The sequence below is a fragment of the Lissotriton vulgaris genome, chromosome 1_1 (assembly GCF_964263255.1).
Source record: "Lissotriton vulgaris chromosome 1_1, aLisVul1.2, whole genome shotgun sequence".
Taxonomy (NCBI): Eukaryota; Metazoa; Chordata; class Amphibia; order Caudata; family Salamandridae; genus Lissotriton; species Lissotriton vulgaris.
Window position 1 is genome coordinate 469,633,591 of NC_141685.1, and position 24,585 is coordinate 469,658,175.

Genomic DNA, 24,585 nt, shown 5'->3' on the forward strand with positions numbered 1-24,585 from the left:
TAAATAAATATGCTTTTAGACTTGATACGTATGATTGTCTGCCAATTGTTTTAAACTGCACATATCCATTAACTTAGGTTGTTCCTTTTGTGAGTCATTTGCATACATGAAGATTGAGGTTGCAGCGTTCTCATTCTTTTTTCCAGAGTCTCAGAGTCGACGTATGTGGGTCACGCATTCGCTGACTGGTTTCCTTTATTATCAGAGCGGTGAGCGGCGCGGCTCACTGCATGGTCTGCCACCGCGGGAGGGAAGACTGTTCATGCAGCCGCCAGTGAAACGTGTGGGCGCAGAGCTGGAGGTGAAAGTGTCCTGAGGCAGCAGCAGGTAAACGACACCTTCAGAGCTCTGTCTGATAATGATTTAAAATGCAGGATTTACATCGGTTCATTTGTAAGCCTTTTTTTCTGGCCATCTCTTCTTTTTAAGCACGTGTTCTATTTATTTTCCTCTGGGATTGTACTACTCTCAAGGTGTAGATTAGAAAAATTAACATAATTAAAGTTAAAGTTGCAAATAATATTTTTATTTTAATATTTACATTTATTTTAATTTTAAAATTGTATCACATATTTACACAATCTTAGATTTAATATTGAAATAAGCGCCATATAGGAGTTGTGGGTTGTTTCTACATGATGGAGGGTACTAAGCTACCATTGGTGCAGCAGGTACAGTTGCACCGAAGCAGAGAGCGCTGACGGGCCCATTGAACCCTGATAATTGTTGTATTTGAATACCCCAACAGCAGTCACTGGGACCATTTTCCTTGCACCAGGGAGCATGGCATTCAAACTACGCTACTGACATGAAATCTAAACATTCACTTGTGTGCGTTTTTTGCTAAAATTGATAGCTGAATCTTTCTCTCCTGTTGAATCAACAGCTGCATCAGTTATTGGTAAAAAAGGATTCCCATTGTAGAGACACTGTAGTCTGATAGTGACAAAAGGTGCAACTTATATCTGAACTTATGAGGGCAAAAGTCGAGGATACAGGTGGCTAGACAGCGTCTACCCACTCTTTTCACATGGTGTTCGCCGTCTACCCTGCCAAGAAGTTGGTTCCCACTGAAATATTCTAAACTCGGCCTGGTGTAGCTTTCAGACACCGAGAGGACTTTACATCACACGCACACATTATACATTGACAATAAATAATTTGTGTGGAAATCAATGTCCAGGATGTGTTACAGAAGGCCGTGTGTTTTACAAGGTGTAGGAGTTACATACCCTTTATAGCTCACTGTGCCATATTAGTAGGATTGCAAGGTATGAACTGCAAGCAACAAAAGGATCCATGTGTTAAAAGCAGTAACGCACTTTCTCATTTCCATAAAATAAAAATCTGTCATCTGCGTGTTACTTGATGTGCTTTGCAGGAGACATATTAACCCTCTATGTAACTTTGATTGAACACTGGGAATAGAAACAAACTAAATCTCTCCAGCAAATGTGTTAACCTACAGAGTAATCTTACCGTTATTAATATTCCTCTGGATGTAAAGGGAACAATCAGGAAGACCTCTGCAGCAGGTTTCTTAACCCCATAAGATATTTTAAAATGCAGACATTGCAATTAATTAAGCAGAACAGATTTACTGGCATGTTTCTCCTTGTTGCCACTTTCTTTGTGGCAGGGTTTAAAAAAATAAATATGTCAGTTGAAACCCGGATATTTCATTAGCACAACCCGACGCAAAATCTAATTTGTTAAATATTGTAATGTGCTTAATGTTCTCATGATAGGTCTGCTAAACATATGTGGGAGGTCTTAAGTTCTGATGTAACTCATTGTGATGTCACTTCCTGTGAGGTCATGGGTTCTGATGTCACGTGCCGTGATATCATGCTTTGTGATGCCACTTGCCATGATGCCACTTGCATATTGCCTAACTTGGTTAGACCCCCCACCTCTTCTTTTTAGGATTTGTGCCCTGATCATACGTCTTGTAAAAAAATCACATAGTCAGATGAGTGTTATATGGTGATCGAAAGGATACAAGAAGGTTTGCTGGGATTGCCATCTGGAGGTCATCATTAGGAATGTTCAACCTTGTGGCGTATCCTTGGTCTTTGAAGCCCCAAGTGGTGCAAAGTCGGAGGCATGACCGAGCACTCATTGCTGACAGCTGGCAGTTGGATTTTGGGTAGAGGGAATATCAGTAGCTCCTGACCTTAATCTGGAGGGAGATCTACCATTGATGTTATGCCACCAAGACCAACGTAATCTTGCAAAGTGTTAAGGACACACTCGCTTTGCGGTCTATGCAAACCTAATTGTGTCTAAGCGCTAAAAATGTATTAAAATTGCAAGTCATTTTCGTGAAGGGGGGTAGAAGGAACAAAAGACCCTTTGTGGTGCAGTGGACCTTGCTATAGAGATAGAAACTGCATTAAGAGACAGGTTGCACACACGGGTAGGAGAGGTGCTCAGTTGTGTATTGCTAAGGATACTGCATATGTCGAGATTGGTTTAATAGGTGCACAGCTCAGGAGTGAATTTACAGGTGAGCAACGCTGAAGGGCAGCTAGAGGTGCCCATTTCCAGACTGCTGTGAGAGAAGCACACAACCCTAAACTGCTTCTTGAGGCACACAACCGAGGACTGCTGTTGAATGTGCACAGCTCTGGAGTGTTCTGAGAGATGCTACAGCTCTTGAGCACTGGGAAATAGGATCATGAATCTATGAATATCTTGTGAGTGCTGTGAGAGCTGCAGATCTCCAGTGTTCTGCGCCACCTGCATCTTAAAGACACTTGCCTCTTCCCAGGAGAGCTGTTGGCTGCAGTGATAGTAAACAATGGCATGCTGGGTGTTGTGCTGTCCTATCCGTCCCGTGTGGCCCTAGGGCCGTTTCATGATGGGCTGCGCTGGCTCTGTGCACAGCCAAATGCCTGTTTTTTACCTACGAGGTCTCTAACATTCGTACACATAATGCAGAATTTGTCTGAGTTAATGCATGAAGTTAGGTTTCCGAGCAGGGACGTTTTAAGGGGTGGGCAGATTGGTTAATTGCCCAGAGACCCCACCTTCCAAGGGGGGCTCTGGGAAAGTAAACGTAAACGTTATTATATTTCTTTAGTTAAACCTCTTTCTCTCTCTGACAATCTCTACCTCTGACTCTGCTCTCTATCCAGTATCATCTGAATGACTTTTGATATCTAGTGCAAGACATCTGTTTGCTGGTTTTGTGTGACGCTGTTAAAGTTTAACATATAATTTAGCTAGTTTGCCATCGTGGGACTTGAATTAGCAAAAAATGGGTAATAAAATGTAAGTATGTTTAGTACATGGGTCCCCAAATAGGATACGATGCTGAGCCCATGCTGTCTGATGATGGCGGTGAGGGGGGCCATGTAGATTTTGAAGAGCGTGGGGCTGAGTGAGGATCCCTGGGAACTCCACAGTTGATGTCTGTGGTTTCGGAGAGGAAAGGAGGGAGTCGAATCCTCGGAGTTCTGTCAGAGAAGAAGGATTGGATCTAGTCGAAGGCAGCTCATTGTATCCCCGCGTCATGAAGTCTGGTGGCGAGCGTACGATGTGAGACGGGGTCGAAGGCTGCTGAGAGGTCTAGAAGGATTAGGGCCTCAGTGTGTCCTTGGTCCAGTAACAAGCGGTTGTCATCAGTGGCGGCGAGGAGGGCGCTCTCTGTGCTGTGGTTGCTGCGGAATCTGGACTGGGAGGCATCTAGGAAGGAGTTATTTTTGATTAAAGTGGTCAGCTGGGCGTTTACGAGTCTTTCGGTGACCTTGGCCGCAAGGGGATGAAAGAGATGGGCCGGTAGATCTTCAGGTCCGTGGAGTCGGCGTTGGTTTTTTGAGGAGGGGTTTCACCACCACCCGTTTCCAATCGTCTGGGCAGATGCCGGATCTGAGGGAGGTGTTGATGGTACGTCCTAGTTTGGGTGCGATGACAGTGGTGGCCCTGTGGAATTTGTGTGGTGGGCGGGGGTCCATTGGTGATCCCGAGTGTGTTTTCTTCATGGTGTCGGAGAAAAGTTTGGTGGTGGTGGGATCCCAGGACGTGAGAGTCGGCTTGTTGGCAGTGGTGGGTAGCGGGTGGTGTCCGGGCTGGTTCGCTGAAGTTGTCGTAGAGGTCCTTGATCTTTAGATGGAAGTAGGAGCTGAGCTTGTTGCAGAGTTCCTGGGAGGGTATAAAGTTGGTGGCTTTGCAGGTGGGTTTTGTGAACTACTGTATGACGTTGAACAGTTCCCTGGCGTTGGTTGCGTTGGTCAGGACTTTGTCTTTTATGAAGGTGTCCCTTATGCGCTGGTGTTATTCCCTCAGGGCGCTCTTGTGGTTGTTCTGTGCTTCCGTGGTATTCTGGTTTTGCCAGATTTTCTCTAGTCGTCTGCAGGAGTGTCTGGCTTCTTGTAGTTCTGTGGTGAACCAGGCGGCCTTCAGAGGGTGTTGTTTGGTGGGGAAGCGGAGCGATGAAGCTGTGAAATTCCCTGGCTGCGGTGTTGGTATCGGTTGTGGCGGCGGAGGGGGTGTTTGACGGAGGGTGGTGTTGTGGTGTTCTTCCTTGACCTTCCAACAGTTCCATTGTGGCAGGAGTGGGGCGGGTTTGGGTGCATTGGTGGATTTGAAGGTGAAAAGGACGCAGTAGTGGTCAGTCCAGAGGGGCTGTGTGGTGTTGCTGAAGCAGATGTTTGTTCCTCCCGTAAAGATGGGGTTGTGGATGTGACCCACTCTGTGGGTAGGTGTGTTGACAAACTGCTTCAGTCCTTGGTAGGCGAGGTTGCTGAGGAGGGTGATGTAGTCGGGGTCATTGCAGTTGTCGAGGTGGAAGTTCAGGTCTCTGTGCAGAATGTAGTCCATGGAGGTGATGGCTTGGGATGCGAGGTCCTGGTGGTCTGAGGGTGGCACTGAGCGCGGTCCTGGGGCTGGTCTGAATCTTGAAGTGAAGGTGTTCTGTGTTGGAGAGGGGGTCACTCGTGCTGGAGGTGGAGAGTCAGAGGGGGTCTTGTGTGCGATGGCGAGTCCCCCTCCTGGGCAGCGTGGGCGGTCCTTTCTCTAGCTCTTGTAGCCGTCGGGGATGGCCGTGGCGATGTCGGGGCCGGAGGTGGCGTTGGTCCAGGTCTCCGTGAAGAAGGCGACGTCGGGCGAGAGGGTGACGATCAAGTCCCATATTTCTAAGGCGTGTCGGTGCAGGGAGGGCATGTTGAGAAGGATGCAGCTCAGGGTTTCAATGGTGTGAGCCTCCGGCGGGCCTTCGGCAGTCGTGGGAGCAATGTCAATGGTGAAGGATTTGCAACAGGGTCTGCAAGAGAAACTGCCCATGGGTGGTGATGGGCGAGGATCTTGCGCAGTTGACGTTTCTTCCAGGGTTGAGTGCGTGGAGGGTGGTATATAGGCATTCAGATCTTATATAGGCATTCAGATCTGCTCCAACCAGCGCAACCCATCATGATACTGCCCCCAGGCATGCCACTAGTTTGACTAGCTAGTATTCCTGGGAATAAAGATGCAGATGGCTCTGTAATACTGAAGACCTCTCGCACCTTGGCCTCAGTTTAATTGATACTCTTTAAGCTATAAAATCTTTGCAAAAGGGGGTTCGAGAATGTCTATCAATCAAATAGTAAAATATTCTACAAACAGCCAAAAGGTGTGACATGTATAAATGGGCTGTCCTGTTCTGTGTGCCCTACAGTCAAAGAAAGAAACCATTATTTCAGGAGAACTGACAGGCCTAGTAAGTGGAAAAGAAATTCCATGCTATATGGCCTTTATTTGGGCAACAAGAATTGGCATAGGTGCTAGGTATCGCCCTTGTGACCTATTGGTTTTATTAATGTTTTTTGCTATTCTACTCTACATTTCGAATGCTGTGCTACGTTGCTAAAGTAAAAAAAAAAAACTTTTGACATGGCTGCCTAGGTCATTTTGTAGCCGCACGCACTATGCCCACAAAAAAAAAGCAGGCGTTCTTTTTTAGGTCGAGCCTAGGCAGCGCATGCATATAGTAAACACAATATTGAGGTTAATTTCTCCTGCCATTCTCCTGCTGCTTGCCATTTGTTAACTCTGTCATTGCTCTTGAAAGCTGGGTTATCCTTGGCTTGTGATCCGTCACGTCATTTCCGATTTCCTTCTGTTGGAAGGAAGCGGCACCGACCAACTGCTGTTTAGTTGCACTGGACTGTTAACTTGGCTGTTATCTTGTCATTTACGGATTACTTCCTTGTTTTTAATGATTCTTCAGTCGTCACTGCTTGTTTCCTTTTACTTGGTCTAACCTTTTAACTTAGATTCTGAAAATTCAAGGTTTGTTTTTGTGAGAGAGCAGAAGATGGAGTGGAGGGAGGGATGGGAGAGGGAGAAGGGAGAGGGGTCGCAAAGCAAAAGAAGGAAAGGAGAAAAGAGTGAGGGTATGGGGGAGGGGGAGCTACACGAGAGGAAGGGGGCCACGAATCAAACAGGCCTTCCTCTCAGGGCCCACAGAGACAGGGGCCTCTTCCAGTCTGCAAGGACTCCAGGGGCCCCCTGGACCCAAGGTAGCAATGCTGCCCCCTGGGCTTCACTCTCACAAACCAGAGCTTTCAGGGGTGACAGCAGAAATGGATCAACCCCAGTGTGTAAGTGCGCACGGGGCTGTGTCACAGGGTGCTTGGCTGAGTGACGAGCCCTTCACTTCCAGCGGGGGTCTGGCTGTGTGCGCATTGTGTTTGACTGCGCTGTAAGGACATGGGCAGTAGTGGGCAGATGTTGGTTGGCCTAGTGATGGAACCCTCTCTGGGAGCGGGGATGTGCACTATGCTTGGGGCTGTGTTAGATGGTGCTTGGCTGAATGATGGGCCCCTGTGTTCTAGCGGCGTGCGGCTGTGCGCATCGTTGGCAGCGCGCTACACACGTGGACCAGTGCCCGGAGGATGCCTGCTGAGTGAGCGGTGCTCCCTGTGGGCTCTGGAGGAGACACTCTGATAAACCTCTCTCGGAGCGGTGAAGAGGCTGTGCGCCTTGTATCTGGCAGCGCTATAAGCACTCGGGCGCTCTGCGTGGTCTGTGGTGAGAGGGAAACCCCTAACCCATGGAAGGAAAACGCTGTTCTCTGGATATAAATATATGTATAACTAGAAATATTTTCAATCAGTAACTGTAGTTAAAGGATCTAATCCAGTTTTATTTTTATTTCTGAATAAAAAAGTGCTTGGAACTTCCAGAGGTAAACTGTATGTAAATACCTCAAGTAATAGGCTTGTGGTGCAAATCGCATAGTTTTAGCTTCCATTCTGCATTCGTTTCTCCGGCTTAAAGGTGCGCCGGAGATATGCATTTTTAAGCATATTCAGAACGCTGGGCGTGAAATTAAATGTTTGACAGAGTGAAAAAAAAATACAGAGTTTTTGGAGATGCCGTTTTTTAAAGAGAAAAAATAGTAATGCTATGCAGATCTGGAGAGTGGGGGGCGCAGCCGCTCAGTGGTGGAGTGACCCCTCTCTCCAGGAATTTGTGGCTCACTGTTCCCTCGCCTAATCTGCCGCCTCCATTGAAGTCGCCAGGTTGCTGCCAGGCCGCCTTAGAGATAAGAGGAGGGGGGGAGCATGGGAGCAGGACTGACCCCAAAGCTCTTCCATGTAGGTAGTAGCAGAGGGAAAAAAAGGCACACACAATAGGCTGCACTGGAGAAGTGTGGCTCAGGGGTTAGAGGCGGCAGACCCGGAAGCTGAGATCGGCCCTGGACCAGGGTTCAATTCCCCGCCTCGACGGGGCTAGGGCTCAATAATTCCACGGACTCGATAATTCTCGCTCCGGTGCCTACTCGACTCACGGGTTCACACTCTGCGACTCTGGGCAATAGCTTGCTTAATCTCCACAACGGCCCCTCGCGGCGGGATGCCTGGCTTTCACCTTGTGGATACCCTGCCGGGGTTATCTCACAGGGGAATACCAGGACGGGTTTCCTAAGCAAGCGCTTAGATGCCTGCGATGTGGGTGGTTTGCGCTATATAAATACATGTACATTTACATTTACTGCAGCCCAGTGTAACTACCAGCGGGCGAGATTAATCCAAGGACCTCTAACGTCACATTTTGTTTGTTTTGTCCTTTAAAATGAGCTTTGAACAGAAACTGAATTACTCTGGACAAAAATAAAATGTTTGGGAGTCAGGGTTTTAAGAGGGATGCAAAAAAGGGTGTGTGGGGAAGGAGGCTCTTAAAGAGGCGCAGCCTATGTAATTAGGGGCGTCGCTTGAACACTAGTTTTTCTGATCCCTATAATGGGCCTGCCTAACGGTAATTTGGTGCAAGATTAAGAAAAATATAAACAATAACGTAATCACTACTTTGATGGTTTTTAGACTTTCTTCAGAAAATTATCAGTTTTATTTCTCAGTACAGTGAAGGACATGAATATAGGGCCCCATAGATACCCGTGTTAATCTGTGTTTTTGTTTTTTATTACTAACGGGTCCGAGACCAGGGTGGACCCGGCCCTCTAAAAGCCCTGCTGGAAATAGAATGTTCATAGGTAACTCATTTTTGAGTGTACGGACATTCAAGAGCCCATAACTCTTTTCTTTCTACCCAATATATGCACCACACCACCACCAAAAGCCAGCAACCAAAAATGAGCTAGCATCTTTGCAAAATCACATTGTTCCCTGCTTTTTTAAATTTTTTTAAGCATACAAACATAACTAGCTTGGGGGCACGGGTGAATAACAAAACAACAAGCTATCGTGTTTTGCTGACCATCCTTCAGTCAAACACCCAAAGCAGAGCCAATGAAATACACGAACAAAAGAACTGAGAAAAAAATAAAGCTACATTCCAATATATACGCCTGACCATGTCGTCTTGGGATGGACTGGAATTTATGTAAACACGTGCACCGAAAGTTAGTATTTAATAATCACATACTCTGTAGACCTGCATACACAATACATAAGATGTAAAGTAGGAGGGGTGAGGGGGCAGAGCGGAGCCAGGGCAGACTCCCGCCGTATTTGTAGGCCGCCCACCCACAACCCCTGCATAGAATCACGCCGGGTTTCTTTCGGCCGCGCTGTAGAGGGCCTATTCTTTTTAAAAGACAATGCATTCTTAAAACAATCGAATTTGAAGAATGTGTGTTTTTTTCAGTGGACAGCAGGTGCGTGATCCCATCTTCTTAAAAACAAAAATAGAAACGGTTTCTAAGAAAACAGAGTGCTTCTCTGGCAAACATGTTTTAGCAATGCGCGGCGCTGTGGGGGATTAAAGACATTCGCTGCAAGCAGCAGCTGGAAAGAAAAACAAGCACAAGCACCTACGAGCGCACGGACAGTGGGACCGGGGGCGGGAAAAGCACGGACAGCGGGAGGGGGGTGCGGGAAAAGCACGAACAGCGGGAGGGGGGTGCGGGAACGAACGGGCACACGGAAAGCACTCACCTAGACCTGGACTTCCTCCGGCAGTGGTCGGCCGCGGAATGACCCAAATAAACATGGACAAACAAAAAAATAAACCCCGCCCACCGCCGCACTGACGCCCTAAAAGGGGCCAGATGAGAAAAATTCTCACAAACGCCCCCGAGCCACCTCACAGAATGACGGACGCCTCTGTTTTCCAATGGCTAGGCACCATTTATGGAGCTAGCTAATGGGAAACAGAGGCGGGACTTTTGTCCATACTGCAAAACAAAAGTTTTCGCCTGCGCGAAAAGCTGCTTGCGTAGCTGTTCGCCAGGCGAAACCTAAACAAGCAAAAGTGTTTTTTTGTTTTTTTAAGTGATTGGGAGAATGGAGGCAATGGGGTTAAGGAGCAAGATGAGGAGGGTGGGGGTAATGCACCAGGCAAGGGTGAGATGGTAAAAAACATGGAAACAACACTTTGGAGAACGTGGGAAAGGGCGCGAAAGCAACACGTGGTGGGAGGGACGACAAAGCAACACGGAGGGCCCAGATGTGGGGCATAATGGGGAGAGGCACATGGGCGAGCCATCAGGGAGGGAGGGGGTTTGCAACTGAGAGCAAGAAAGGAAGTGAAGTTCACGAGGGAGACAGTTTGAAAATACACACACTCTCATGGAGTGCTCAACACAAAAGAAACAACTAATGCTTGAAAAGCAAGCCATAGAAGCAAAGATGCCAGTCAAGCAAAGCGGTGGTAAAGGGGCAGGGGTTTATTGAAAGGACAAAGAAAAACATTGACAACCTAGGGGACGAATAAGAGCAGGCAAATGAGTGACAAGGAAAGCCAACCAGTTAAAAAGCAATGAGCGGTTTCCAAGGCCGTCTTTGTTCATGCTAAGCCACAATATGCCGTAGAAAAAACAGCTCTTCCCTGTCTAGAGACTCAACCTAAAATTAATAACGCATGCAATTCCCCTTTAGCTGAAATATTTCTCAGAATATTTTTGAGCTGCTCATCCTAAAACAGCCGCAGCACGCTAAGCTTATCTGCATCAGTTAAATGATGATGACTGAACAGAAATCCATGGTATCATTTGTTCTAACAATTTAAGCAACAGGAGGTGACTCACTGACAAGAGGGCAAATAACATGATTGCCGCAGACACAGAGTTAGAGTTTGCTGGATGGGATCATCTGTTGCAACCATGATGGATATCCCAGCCTCTGCATTACAAGCTCCACAGGATAGAGTGCAATTATAATGCTGTGAATAGGATATATAACAACAAGGGGTAGTGATGGACAGAGTCTCTGAATTAAGCAGAATACTCTCACCCAGTCAAGAGATCAGGGCTAGATCCAACACCGTTTTTTAGCTCACTGCACCATCCCAGCTCCGAACCTGGCTATATGCAAATTATTCTGTTCCTGTCCCAGTGCATGATGGGAACAGGGCAAACCAAACTACCAAGCCAATTCTTACACTGGAAAGGAAACAAGCTTCCGGGGACCGGTTTCTGGCAATTCAGCCGTCGTCGGCCCGGCTTGCTTGAATCCTGATGGTGCAATGAGCAAGGGACTCACATCTGAGTATACCCTTCCACGCGTAGGGTGGACAAAATATTTAACAACAAGGGGTGGTGATGGACAGAGTCTCTGAATTAAGCAGAATACTCTCCCCCAGTCAAGAGATCAGGGCTATATCCAACACTGTTTTTTAGCTCACTGCACCATCCCAGCTCCGAACCTGGCTATATGCAAATTAGTCTGTTCCTGTCCCAGTGCATGATGGGAACAGGGCAAGCCAAACTACCAAGCCAATTCTTACACTGGGAAGGAAACAAGCTTCCGGGGACCGGTTTCTGGCATTTCAGCCGTCGTCGGCCCGGCTTGCTTGAATCCTGAAGGTGCAATGAGCAAGGGACTCACATCTGAGTATACCCTTCCGCGCTTAGGGTGGACAAAATATTTAACAACAAGGGGTGGTGATGGACAGAGTCTCTGAATTAAGCAGAATACTCTCACCCAGTCAAGAGATCAGGGCTAGATCCAACACCGTTTTTTAGCTCACTGCACCATCCCAGCTCCGAACCTGGCTATAATAATAACGGTGATGGATCAAGCCCTGATCTTTGGACTGGATAAGAGTGGTCTGCTTAATTCAGACACTCTGTTCATCACCACCCCCTTTTTTGAATCGTTTTTGGCCACTATAGGTGTGGCAGGGTATACTCAGACATGAGTCCCTTGCTCACTGCACCATCAGGATTCAAGCAAGCCGGGCCGACGACGGCTGAAATGCCAGAAACCGGTCCCCGGAAGCTTGTCTCCTTTCCAATGAAGAATTGGCTTGGTAGTTTGGTCTGCCCTGTTCCCATGATGCACTGGGCCAGGGACAGACAAATTTGCATATAGCCAGGTTCTGAGCTGGGATGGTGCAGTGAGCTAAATAACGGTGATGGATCAAGTCCTGATCTTTGGACTGGGTAAGAGTGGTCTGCTTAATTCAGACACTCTGTTCATCACCACCCCCTTTTTTGAATCAATTTTGGCCACTATAGGTGTGGCAGGGTATACTCAGACATGAGTCCCTTGCTCACTGCACCATCAGGATTCAAGCAAGCCGGGCCGACGACGGCTGAAATGCCAGAAACCGGTCCCCGGAAGCTTGTCTCCTTTCCGGTGAAGAATTGGCTTGGTAGTTTGGTCTGCCCTGTTCCCATGATGCACTGGGCCAGGGACAGACTAATTTGCATATAGCCAGGTTCTGAGCTGGGATGGTGCAGTGAGCTAAATAACGGTGATGGATCAAGCCCTGATCTTTGGACTGGGTAAGAGTGGTCTGCTTAATTCAGACACTCTGTTCATCACCACCCCCTTTTTTAAATCAATTTTGGCCACTATAGGTGTGGCAGGGTATACTCAGACATGAGTCCCTTGCTCACTGCACCATCAGGATTCAAGCAAGCCGGGCCGACGACGGCTGAAATGCCAGAAACCGGTGTCCGGAAGCTTGTCTCCTTTCCGGTGAAGAATTGGCTTGGTAGTTTGGTCTGCCCTGTTCCCATGATGCACTGGGCCAGGGACAGACTAATTTGCATGTAGCCAGGTTCTGAGCTGGGATGGTGCAGTGAGCTAAATAACGGTGATGGATCAAGCCCTGATCTTTGGACTGGGTAAGAGTGGTCTGCTTAATTCAGACACTCTGTTCATCACCACCCCCTTTTTTGAATCGTGAATAGGATATCTGTCACGTCTGTGATGGACTGTACATCTGCCTTAGTCTGGATCAAGCCCTACATTTGTACAAGAAAGACTGAAGGAGTCTCTGTTCACTCAGAAGGAACCAAGGGACATGTGCAGCATTTACAGGAAAAGAAAGAGGGAGCGGTGAACAAAGGAGAAGTGCAAGAAAAGAAGGAGGACTAGTGTGCAGGAAAAGAAGAGGGTGCAGGGAAAGAAGGGGGGATAGTGTGCAGCAAAAGAAGGGGTGCAGGGAAAGAAGGAGGGATAGTTTGCAGGGAAAGAAGTGGGTGCAGTGAAAGAAGGGGGGATAGTGTGCAGGGAAACGAGGGGTGCAGGGAAAGAAGGAGGGATAGTGTGCAGGTAAAGAAGGGGTGCAGGGAAAGAAGGATGGATAGTGTGCAGGGAAAGAAGGGGTGCAGGAAAAGAAGGAGGGATAGCATGCAGGAAAAGAAGGAGGGATATTGTGCAGGGAAAGAAGCAGGGCTAGTGGGCAGGGAAAGAAGGGGGTGCAGGGAAATAAGGAGAAATAATATGGAAGAATGGGGTGCAGGTAAAGAAGAAGGGATGGTGTCAAAGAAGGGGGTGCAGGTAAAGGAGGAGGGATGGTGTGGAAGAAGGGGGTGCATGGAAAGAAGAAGGGATGGTATACAAGAAGGGGTGCAGGGAAAGAAGGACGGAGAGTGTGGAAGAAGGGGCTCAGGGAAAGAAGGAGGGAGAGTGTGAGTGCAGTGAGAGAAGGGATGGTGTGAAAAAAGAGGGGCAAGGAAAGAAGGAGGGATAGTGTGGAAGAAGGGGGTGTAGGGAAAGAAGGAGGGATGGTGTGGAAGAAGAGGGTTCAGGTAAAGAAGGAAGGAGAATGTGCAGGGAAAGAAGGGGGTGCAGGAGGGAGAGTGTGGAAGAAGGGGGTGCAGGGAAAGACGGAGGGATGGAGTGGAAGAAAGGGTGCAGGGAAAGAAGGAGGGGTGGTGTGCAAGAAGGGCTAAAGGGAAAAGAGGGATAGTATGCAGGGAAAGAAGGGGGTGCAAGGGAAGAAGGAGGGAGAGTGTGGTAGAAGGGAGTGCAGGGAAAGAAGAAGGGGTGGTGTGAAAGAAGTGGGTGCAAGAAAAGAAGGAAGGATGGTGTAGAAAAGGGGGTGCAGGGAAAGAAGGAGGGATGTTGCGGAAGAAGGGGGTGCTGGGAAAGGCGGCGGGGAAGGAGCTCTGATCTTGAGCTCCAGAAGCCAGGATCACGAATCAGTGTAAATCCTCGTCTCCACCCACCTAGGAAGAACAGAAACATAAGGAATCTTAAAAAAGAGCTTACTGGCCACAAGGAAAACAAGAAGCTTGTAAAGCCTGAAGTCGGATTGACCCGAAGGGTGTGTGCACTTCAAGACAGAAGTGCCCGATGATCCTCACCTCGTCTCCCCCCAGGTAGCCTAGAGGCATCACGGAGGAACGACCAGCGAATTACACCGCCGTCGGTCCCAAACCAAACTGGACAACACGGGACCCCCGGAGAGCAGAGGGCATCCATATAGACCAATGGATGTATGCCCCTTCCAGATGGTGCCGCTCCCATATATGACAAGATAACGGCAAAGAAGATAAATGACTCACCGTCCCTTGCAAGATTTCCATCCTGAAGAAGGAGCTGCCGACCCAACACACACACACCTCCGGTCTCCTGCTCCCAAAGAAGGAATCACTGTCCCTCTCAAGATCTACAACTTGAAGAAGGAGCCACCGACCCTGCAAAAGCATGCCTCTGGTCTCCCGCTCCCTAAAAGAAACGGTGAGTGCTAACGAGCCGAAGGTCACAGGTTGGATAGCTGGGTCCCCTAAGGAAGGCTTTAAGCACTCGGTGCGCGGCTCCGGGGAGCTAGTCGCACCGGCAATTGAACCCACCTACAACCCGGTTATGCTTAGTGACTTCAGCGGACACCAGGCATGTTAAACAAATAAAGACTTAAACAACAACCATAACAAAACAAAAGGGAAGCCACAACTCAAAGCCCCACAAGCTTAATAGCCCAAGAGCCTGACCCCAAAATGGCGTCCATTCGGGACCAATCACTCCGGAGACTTCGCCCTGCTACCAAGCAGCAAAAATTAGCCATTCCAAATAACAGCTGCCTCTAGCCTAAGGGGACCAGAATTTCAAAGCAAAAAGAACTGGGTCATTTCACAAAAATAGAATGAAGTGCTCTAATTCTATGCCAATGGAAAGCACAGAATGAAAGAGCTCCTCAACAGAGAATTACAAATGAGGCAATAAGTACGACATAATGATACTATTTTTAAACCCAGATGCCTGCCTGTGAACTAAATTGCTTTCCTGGAACAACTGCTAACTACCCCTGCTTTGTAAACATAAAACAAGCATAATCCACTAATAAACTGAAGCTTTGCGGTACTGCAAGCAGGCAAACGCTAAACACCCTACACTACTAACAAGGCTACAAATGGAGAAATTCAAACTTCCTCATGACAACCCCAGTGAATGAAGCTCAAGAATTACCAGGAAGCTGTCTAGAATGAGTCTGCCACCAATTACAGCACACCTTCAAGTCCAACCCAGCTGGGAAAAACTCAGGACAGGCGTCCACAAATATCTCCCGAAATCTATCTTCTAGCTCAGTAGGCTCCTCCGTTCCCTGTCTCCTAGCCCCCAGAGAACAACAATGCACCCACATAACAGAATAAATAGATCACAGGCCAGCCTAACCCCCCTCCGAGCCAACTCAGCACATGGCTTAAAACCCCATGGCAGGAACTCCTTTTCCATCACTTACCATCCCAACATCTCACCTAAAGCGAAAAGAAATTTTAAACACAGGCTGATAAGACAGCACCAAGAATCACTAATTGCACCTCAAAAGGCTTGCAGAAAATGGATCTTATTTTCCACACCCAGAATCCAATGGGGTGGGACTCCATCCTCAGATCTCACCTCCACATATCTAAAACTACCACCACCCCTCTCAGCTGTAAGCTAACGTTCCTAGTACCTAACCACCACACACGCAGCGGAAACACCTTTGCAGCGTTTATACAGCAATGGCACAATCCTGATCCAAGCCAACTATGACAACCTGGAGGCTTTCGACTCACTCTTCCCCACGCTACGTTTTGCCCTGACCCATCTATCCCAGTCTAACGCGAAAGCAACCCTATCCTCAAGCCATACATACGGGGAATACCATCTAACCAATCTATCCACTCAATCCCCACCCGCCAATCTACCGCCCCCCCCAGCCCCACTATCCCCTTCAACTCTCCCCCCGAGCCTGCAAAATTCATCCCGTTCAGACACACCCAACACAAGGACCACCCAGGATGACACACTACAGCCCCCCTCCAGTGTCCCCCTCTCCCTTTACCCCCAACCAGCAACTAATGAAATCGACCCGCTGATAACAGCCCCAAACTCCCCTCCTTCACTAAACCCAGCGAACTCGACGCACATTCCCGGAAACACTCCATCACAACCTAGACGTGCGATTACCCCCATAAACCACACAGATACTAGAAACACAGGGAACTGCACACACACAGATATGCTATCACTACCGAACACAACCAAACAGCCCCCAACCACAAATGACCTGACCCTGGTCACACAGAGAACAAACTCCCCCACCCCTCCCTCCTTGAGCACAACCCAAAGATTGGCTTGACTAGAATAACAACTAGAAATAGTTACACAGAATATTAACAAAATCTTATCCAACCGCAACATCCCCACCACCCAAGGCCCACCCCCCACACTCTCTGGCACTCCCAATAAACACAGATACTACCACAAAAATCTACGACTCAGATGGAAGACAACCCCCCTTTAGAAAGCAACCACATAGACCCAAGAGGACGAGCGCTGTAATGTCCATGCAAGAGGCGTGGGATCTCGCTGAATCCTATAAAGCAGCTCCAACGGTCACTCCCAGCTCTGTGATCCCAGTAATCAGTGGATTTGGTAAAGAAGCCACAACTATAAAAATAGCGAGACCTCCAGCGCACCTCACTAATATTCCTAAGGCTCCCCCAAATAAGGAACTCAACAACAAGAAGGTGGCTAACTGCATGCTCATAAACTGCAGATCTGCGAACAAACACGCAACCGAACTGGCAGAAACCATCTTAACACATGACATAGACATCACGTTCATGATGAAGCATGACACCTAGCTTGCTGGCTGTGTGAGGGTTCTAGTTCCCAAGAGGGAATTCCTTCCCTCTTGGTTTTTGCTTCTACACTACCCCACACACTCCCTCCTTCCGATCCAGTCCTTCTGGGGAACTGTGTGTACCTTCCTTGTTGATAGACATCACGTTCATCACGGAAACATGGTTAAACGAATACTCTCCCCCTATCTACGATATGCTCGTACCCCCGGGGTACTCTATCATCAAAAAGGACAGGAAAAACCAGCAAGGTGGAGGGACCGCAATCATACATAAAAGGAACATCTCTGTTACAGAAACTGACTCCTTCAAATACCACACACTGGAGTACCTTACAGCCACCATCAAAACATCTGATAACAAAATGCTTCACTGTCACCTCATCTACCGCCCACCAGGTAACAATTCCGTATTTGGTGAACAGTTGGCTGACCTGATCTCACACTGCTCACTCTCAAATGCTTTCAACCTAATACTAGGAGACCTAAACCTTCATTGGAATGAGACCAACAGCCCTCAAATACAAACCTTAAATGAGCTCCTTCAGAATAGAAATTTGACCCAACACTGCACTGAACAAACCCACAACAAAGGCTCAATCCTGGATGTCATCATAGCCCGCGAAGATGCAATCCCCATCGACCGTACCCTCCCTGTCGACGGGTCAGACCACTATCTCATTCTCTTCCACATCAATCAAAAGACACATCGAACACCTCGCGCAAATGATCAATTTAACTGGATGAGAAACCTGAGACAGATCCCCCTGGAAGAACTAGAAGAAGGAATAAGTACACTCTTCCCCTCCAATGTAGGAGAAAGGTCTACAGTAGAACTTACCTCACAATACAGTGAGGCTCGTACCGACATGCTGGACAAAATAGCCCCCCTGAAGCAGAAAAAAAAACAAGACCCTACCATCGAGATCGTGGTTCAACGTTGACCTAAACCTGGAAAGAAGGCGACTAAGAGCGGCAGAAAGACTTTGGCACAACAACCCCTCAACAACCCACCTTGAGCTACTCAAAAATCAACATAGAAAATACAATAAGCATATCACACATGAAAAATCCTCCTTATTTTGCGACATGCTTTACAATGCGAAAAACCGCCCCAAAGAACTCTTCAACATCATCAGACAGCAAACACCCAACACCCAAACCATCACCTTCTGCAATTCTGGCCTTCAAAGAACTATGTAACAAGTTTGCCAATTTCTTCAACGTAAAAATACTAAAGATTGAGCTCTCACTTATGGACCACTCTCGTCCCCCAAAGGAAGGCCCGCTACTTATCAAAAAAGACATGAACCCACCCAGCCAATCCACCAACAACTGGCTAACCTTTGAACCCCCCACTGAAACGGAAATCATTGAACTAACTACCGGATCCAAGCCCTCATCACACCAAGAGGACCCCCTCCCAGCTCAACTGGCCAAAAAACTCAAACACTCCTTAGTCCCTCTCTGGACTGAGATTATAAACAGCTCCCTGGAAACAGGAATCATGCCCGACTGCCTTAAAATCGGTGAGGTAACACCAGTAATAAAAAAAGCAGGTGCCGACCCAAACGATCTCAACAACTACAGGCCTGTTTGCAATCTCCCATTCCTAGCAAAATTACTAGAAAAATGTGTACTCGCGGATGTTTTGGCAATTGCACTATACTCAATTGGAGTACTTTCTACTGGCTAATCAGTAAGTGCTACCTCGTTGGATAAATGTATCGTGCTTTTCCTGCACTACAGCTGCGTAAAGGCCCAGAAGAGTGGTCTTCAGTGACACCGTGTGTCTGTAACTTTGCCCTCGCGCCCATAGGCGCCGAGGTCCCTCGAGTGAGCTGTCCATCACAGTGGGGGAAAGGGCGGGAAGAGGTTGCATAGCCTAGTGTGTGTGGGGCTGGGCTTCTGTGCGAGTTCACATGGCTCTTGTTTATAAAGGGTCAAGACCGATCAGAGCAGCAAATGAGGAGAAAGCAGTAAGTGCTACCTCGTTGGGTAAATGTATCGTGCTTTTCCTTCACTACAGCTGCGTAAAGGTCTAGAAGAGTTGTCATCAGAGACCCAGTGTGTCCGTAACTTTGCCACCGCACCCATAGGCGCCGAGGTCCCTGGAGTGAGCTATCCATCAGAGTGGGGGAAAGGGCGGGAAGAGGTTGCATAGCCTAGTGTGTGTGGGGCCGGGCTTCTATGAGAGTTCACATGCCTCTTGTTTATAAAGGGCCAGAGACCGATCAGAGCAGTAAATGAGGAGAAAGCAGTAAGTGCTACCACGTTGGGTAAATGTATTGTGCTTTTCCTGCTCTACAGCTGCGTAAAGGCCCAGAAGAGTTGTCTTCAGTGACCCCGAGTGTCTGTAACTTTGCCACCGCACCCATAGGCGCTGAGGTCCCTCGAGTGAGCTGTCCATCACAGTGGGGGAAAAGGCGGGAAGAGGTTGCATAGCCTAGTCTGTGTGGGGCCGGGCTTCTGTGCGAGTTCACATGCCTCTAGTTTATAAAGGGTCAAGACCAATCAGAGCAGCAAATGAGGAGAAAGCAGTAAGTGCTGGTCACTGGAAGTACAGGGGGATTGTGCTCGAGAAACTCGGATGCCTAGACCCCCATCACGGATTACAGCTAATTGTAGACGGTAGATCTGGGGAGAAAGCACACCTGCCTAGCATCGACTGTGCTCACTAGATTCCTGGGCTGATTAATAATGTGTTACTGAATTTGAGCTTCAACTCGGGCACCTGCTTTATTTATATCTGTATGTGCTTCCTGCTGAGGTTTAATTTTAGTGACAGGAGCCTCGTTGCCTAATTGTAACTATTCTCTGACCCTGCTTCGAGGGTCAGAGCAGGGTCAGAGAAAAGTTGCAAGTAGGCAACGAGGCACCACTCAGGAAGCACTTACAGGGTTACAGAAGGTGCCTAAGTTTAAGTAAATTTCTTTGTAATGGTTACAAAGAAATGAGCATCAACTTGGGCACCTGCTGTAACCCTGTAAGTGCTTCCTGAGCAAAATTCGTCCCGCTCGCGAACTCGTGGATTTTGCCGCGATTTCGGACAATTTGCGGATCGCGAAATCGCAAAAAATCCACAAATTCCGCGAGCGGAACGAATTTTCCGCCCATACTCATTCACAATGGTTCACCTCCTTCTTGCAAAACCGCTCCCAAAGAATAAAAATCGGAAACGTCACGTCCAACCTACTCCCTATAATCAGAGGTGTTCCCCAAAGTTCAGTTCTTTCACCCGCACTGTTCAACATTTACATGGAGCCACTCACCAGCATCCTCAAAAAAGCCAATATTCCCTTCCACCTCTATGCCGACGACACCCAGATCTATCTAGAAACCTCCTCCATAGCAGACATGCAAAGACTAAACAACACCCTAATAGAAGTCCAAAAGTGGCTGTCCCTAAACCATCTGAAACTCAACCAAGACAGAACGGAAATCCTCCTCACAGCCAACAAAGAACAGACCCCCCAAATCACGGAATGGATAAAGCCTTTTGATGCTCTCGACTGTACCCTCACGCCAGCAGACTCAGTGAAGTCATTGGGTATCACTCTAGACCCCAACTTGGATATGATCAAACACATCAAGAACACCGCAAGATGTGCCTTCGTCAACTTAAAACTACTGAACAAAATCAAGCCCTTCATCCCACCAAATGACCGCAGTATAATTACATGACACGTGGGCGTGGTGTGGTGCTGGTCATAGTGGCACAAATCTTAATCTTTAAAACATGGAAAACCTCAGTTGGTGGAGTTTTTGAGATAGGTCAGCTTGTTATCCTATGGACCTAGGTTCATAATAGCGCTGCTTCAGAACGACGAGCCGCATATGTCAGCTTTGTGACGGATGTGGCTCGTCGTTCTGAAGCAGCGCTATTACGAACCTAGGTCCATAGGACAACAAGCTGACAAGCTCATTTCACGGAGCTGATGGATGCGGCTCGTCATTCTGAAGCAGCGCTATTACGAACCTAGGTCCATAGGATAACAAGCTGACCTATCTCAAAAACTCAACCACCAGAGTATTTCCACATTTTAAAGATTAAGATTTGTGCCACTATGACCAGCACCACATCACGCCCACTCGTCATATAATTATACCGCGGTGTTGGGATATGTCCCCACAGCCTCCTGATAAACCTACAGGATTACTGATTTAATTCACGTATGATTGCTCAACCTTTGGTTAACATCTGACAGTTTCCTTGATGCCCCCACCCCCGGTCCTGAGGAAGACCCGCCGCTGAGGACCGCATTAACCCTTTAGCACCCGGTCGAAACGTCGACGCCCCCGAATATGCCCACACCCTTCCCTTGACCCCCTTAATTTTGTGAACAGAAGATAATACACTGTGAAAGCGAATATGATGTATTTTGTTTTACTGTTTCTTTAGGGGTAGGCCTGAATGATGATGAGATACTGTCTCTTTACATTGCATTGGATCTCCTAGGATTTAAGTTGTTTGAAACCATTACTGCTTCCTTTCTCTTATCCTCTCTCACATGAGCACTGACATTTCACATACCACTTCCTGTCTGATGATAACCATGTGATATGCCATTGTATATATCTTTTTGGATAAAATACCATACATGATTGATTAAAAGGTTTTTTCAATCACTATCGGATTGGTCGTGTCATTGAAAGTTATGTCTTTTGTAAATATTGTTGTGCCTTATTAGATATATATATTATATCAATTTTTGAGCGATCCACGTAAAAAAAAATGTTTTTTCTTAGTATTGTATGCATGGACTGAGCCAGCACAGTCACTCCACTGACTCACGCTTTTCTTTGATATCAGAGCATGCCACAGTAATAGCTATGGAGAGGGTAAGTAGTGTAAGCCTAGAGCAGGCAGGGTCTCCAGCCAACTGTACGCTAATCCCGGCAGGATGGCCGTAACTGGGACCAGCTGAGCCGGTGCTCCCCTTCCCGCATCAGGAGCACAATACGTTGCTTTATGGGAAGGAATGGGCTCTCTTTTTTCGGAAGGATCATAAAATAAAGCATTGGCAATGTAATAGCACTTGCATTTACGCAAGACCTATTGCATTGCAAATGGCAATGCGTGCGGGTGACGAGGCACAAGGGGGGGTGGCGAGAAGGCATAGGACTGCGGTAGGGGGGCACGAGAAGAAAGTAGTCTGTGCTGTAAAGGGGCCAGTTGCCATGGAAGGATACAAATGACTGACATGGCTCTCATGGGGAGGGACTTACAAGGTTAAAACCAATCAGAAGGCAGATTTTATAACCTAAGCCAATTAAGAAGATGGACTAGAGAGTGGGCGGTGCTACCACGAAGCTTCCAAACTATAGTGTATATTGCATGCCTCGTAAAGCAAAGGCAGCGCATTTGCTCTGCAGAGCTAGGCAAGACCTAAAAAAGAGCTCTTTTGTTTTAAATCTCTGACCTGATGCAAGTGGCTGTGTGTGTACCACTACTTGGTACTGGCTGCTGTGCGAAACGGAGGCAGTAATTCCAGCCTGACTTGCTGTCCTTCACTGAGCTCTAGTAATATTGGATGGGCTGGGCGTATTCTGCTTCTCTGACAACGGATCAAAATATTTGATATAAGAAAAGGTTTAAGAGGTTTGTTGGGTATTTATCATAGTGCCATAGAAGAGTCTAAAATATTCTAGCCATGACCAAAAAGTAGGTATCATAAGTGAAGTGTGATAACCACATCATATACTTGTTATTATGAAGTATGTTATTTATTTCTCAATAGTGATATATTTTGATTGTATGGAAAAGTGCATTGAAGTGACAATTTGGCGGTTGCTTTAATGTGGTATGACACATTATTCTTAAATGTTAAAGTGATATACACTTACATGAATCATTAAATCCAGCTCATTCTAAGTGATTGCAAATCTGTGTTTGTAGACAGCCTGAGTCTAACATGGCCACATCCAAGTCTTGTGAGACTGAAACTTTTGTTGTTGATCTCACAAGACTTTGGGCAGCGATCCTGAAGCAGGTGTGCAAAATAGAAAAGCCAAAGAGTGAACAATGATAGTGACCGACATGCACTTGATTTCTGACAAAAGAATTGGAAATGCCTAACAAAGTATATTGTTTTCTGTACAGAATGCCTTTATGAGAAAGAATGGAATGTGACAAAAAGTGCTGATGAGTGTACTTTTTAGATGTAAAGTAGTCCCTCATTCATTGCAATGGAACCACTTCCCAGGGGGCAGAATAATACACCATGAAGCCAGTAGCACTGAGTGAGAGAGTGAGAGATGTATACTCCCCTAGATTGATCCAAGACGTGACTGACAAATTCACTAAGCAATGGTTGAAGAGGGGCGAGGCAAACCCCTCCACTGACCAAGAATGATAAGTCAATGCTCGCTCTTGAGGTTCCGTGACAATTGTAAGTGGTGTTTTCGACTCGCACGAATATGGTCGAGTCTGGTATCTACGAACCGCAAATGACGAGTTTAGTAAGTGTGCGCAGTTTCGCTGTGCTAACTTAAACCGTTCGTTTGTTACGTGGGTTTTTCATCTGTACCCACGGGTTCCATCTTAGATATGGCATCCATTTTGTCTCTTGCCCTCAAGTAGCCAGCGAACGGACGTTGTCCGCTTCGCGACCCTGGGGCTCCCAAGATATTTGCGGAAGACACATGTCCTTTGTAAGTGTCTTTATGATGAGGGGGATGATACTGTAAGGCAGATGGCCCCGCTCGAGGCTCATCTCGCCATGCCGGTTTATTGTCTCAGCCGTGCATCTCATTAGGCACGTCCCTTTGATGCCTGTAGCTCGTGTTTCCCGATACCTCCCCTTTTACACCCTTTCCAATCTCCCCACTGTTTCCATCTTCCTCCACACCTGTTCTTGTTCCTTCTTCGATCTGTTTTACTGCTGATTGGAATGTACTAATGGTGGGAAGATGGGTTTTTACAGTTGGGAACCGCTAAATGTTTCCGCACTTATGTTCCGGACCTTGTGTGTATCAAAGTGACCAAAGCGACCCCTCTGGGGGATAATTGTGGGAACCGGGTTGTAAACCTTTGTGTGCTATGCAAACCTATGGGAGAATTCTGTATAAAAGGAGCGATCCACAGAACCAATTTGAAGCAGTCTCCCCGAACTACACTCGTTGTACTTCCTGTGACTTCTGTGTTTCCCTGCAGTAAATAAACCTTGAATCTTTGACGCCGAAGGAAGTGTCCTGTGTCTCTGTCATTCGTACGCCGGAGCAGGTTACCCACGAAGGTTTCAGGTGTTGTCCCCTGGCACCGCTGGGTCTTAAAGAACCCAGTCCTTCAGTTGTCGCCCAACGTGGGGCTGCATCAGTGGTACCGGTCCAAGCCCGACGATCGTGAGGAACTTCGTGTGAAATCTCCGAGGGAAGGTGCACTCCGCTTCATCGATCCTGTTGTCGAAACAAGTGGCCCGAAGACTTTTCCTGCGAAGATTTCCGCCTCCTGACGGCTGCGACGGACTGCTGCCCTGACTGTAGACCTGTTTTGGCGCCTGGCGTAGACCTTGGTAGAGCGAGACGACTGACGGGCCTTCCTGGCGACGCCATCGATCTTTGAGTTAAGTATTTGTGGGTCGCTCCCAGAGTTCTTGGTTGTGGTTGCTTAGTGGTTGCATGGTTCCATTGCATTTGTGGTTCTTGGTACTTTGTTGTGTTGTTTGACGACTGCAGCCGCCAAAAACCGAGGGTTTTTGCTCTTTGCAGGGACTTGGTAAATCCCGTAACCCTTGACGTTTGTGAAACTCGGCTAGTGTGCAAGATGCCTGGTCGCAGTACTTTGTTTAGTTGTTTCAGACGTTGTGGTGCGGATTCCCGACTGGAGGACTC

General features: G+C 47.5%; 1 protein-coding gene across 1 annotated transcript in view; it reads left to right on the forward strand.

The window, feature by feature from the left end:
- Positions 1 to 225: 225 nt before the first annotated feature.
- Positions 226 to 24,585, forward strand: part of LOC147747364 (interleukin-12 receptor subunit beta-2-like) — a 710,479-nt gene continuing 686,119 nt past the window's right edge. The window contains exon 1 of the mRNA XM_086936242.1: positions 226 to 327. The gene's annotated coding sequence lies outside the window, so the exon portion shown is untranslated. The remainder of the gene's footprint in view (positions 328 to 24,585) is intronic.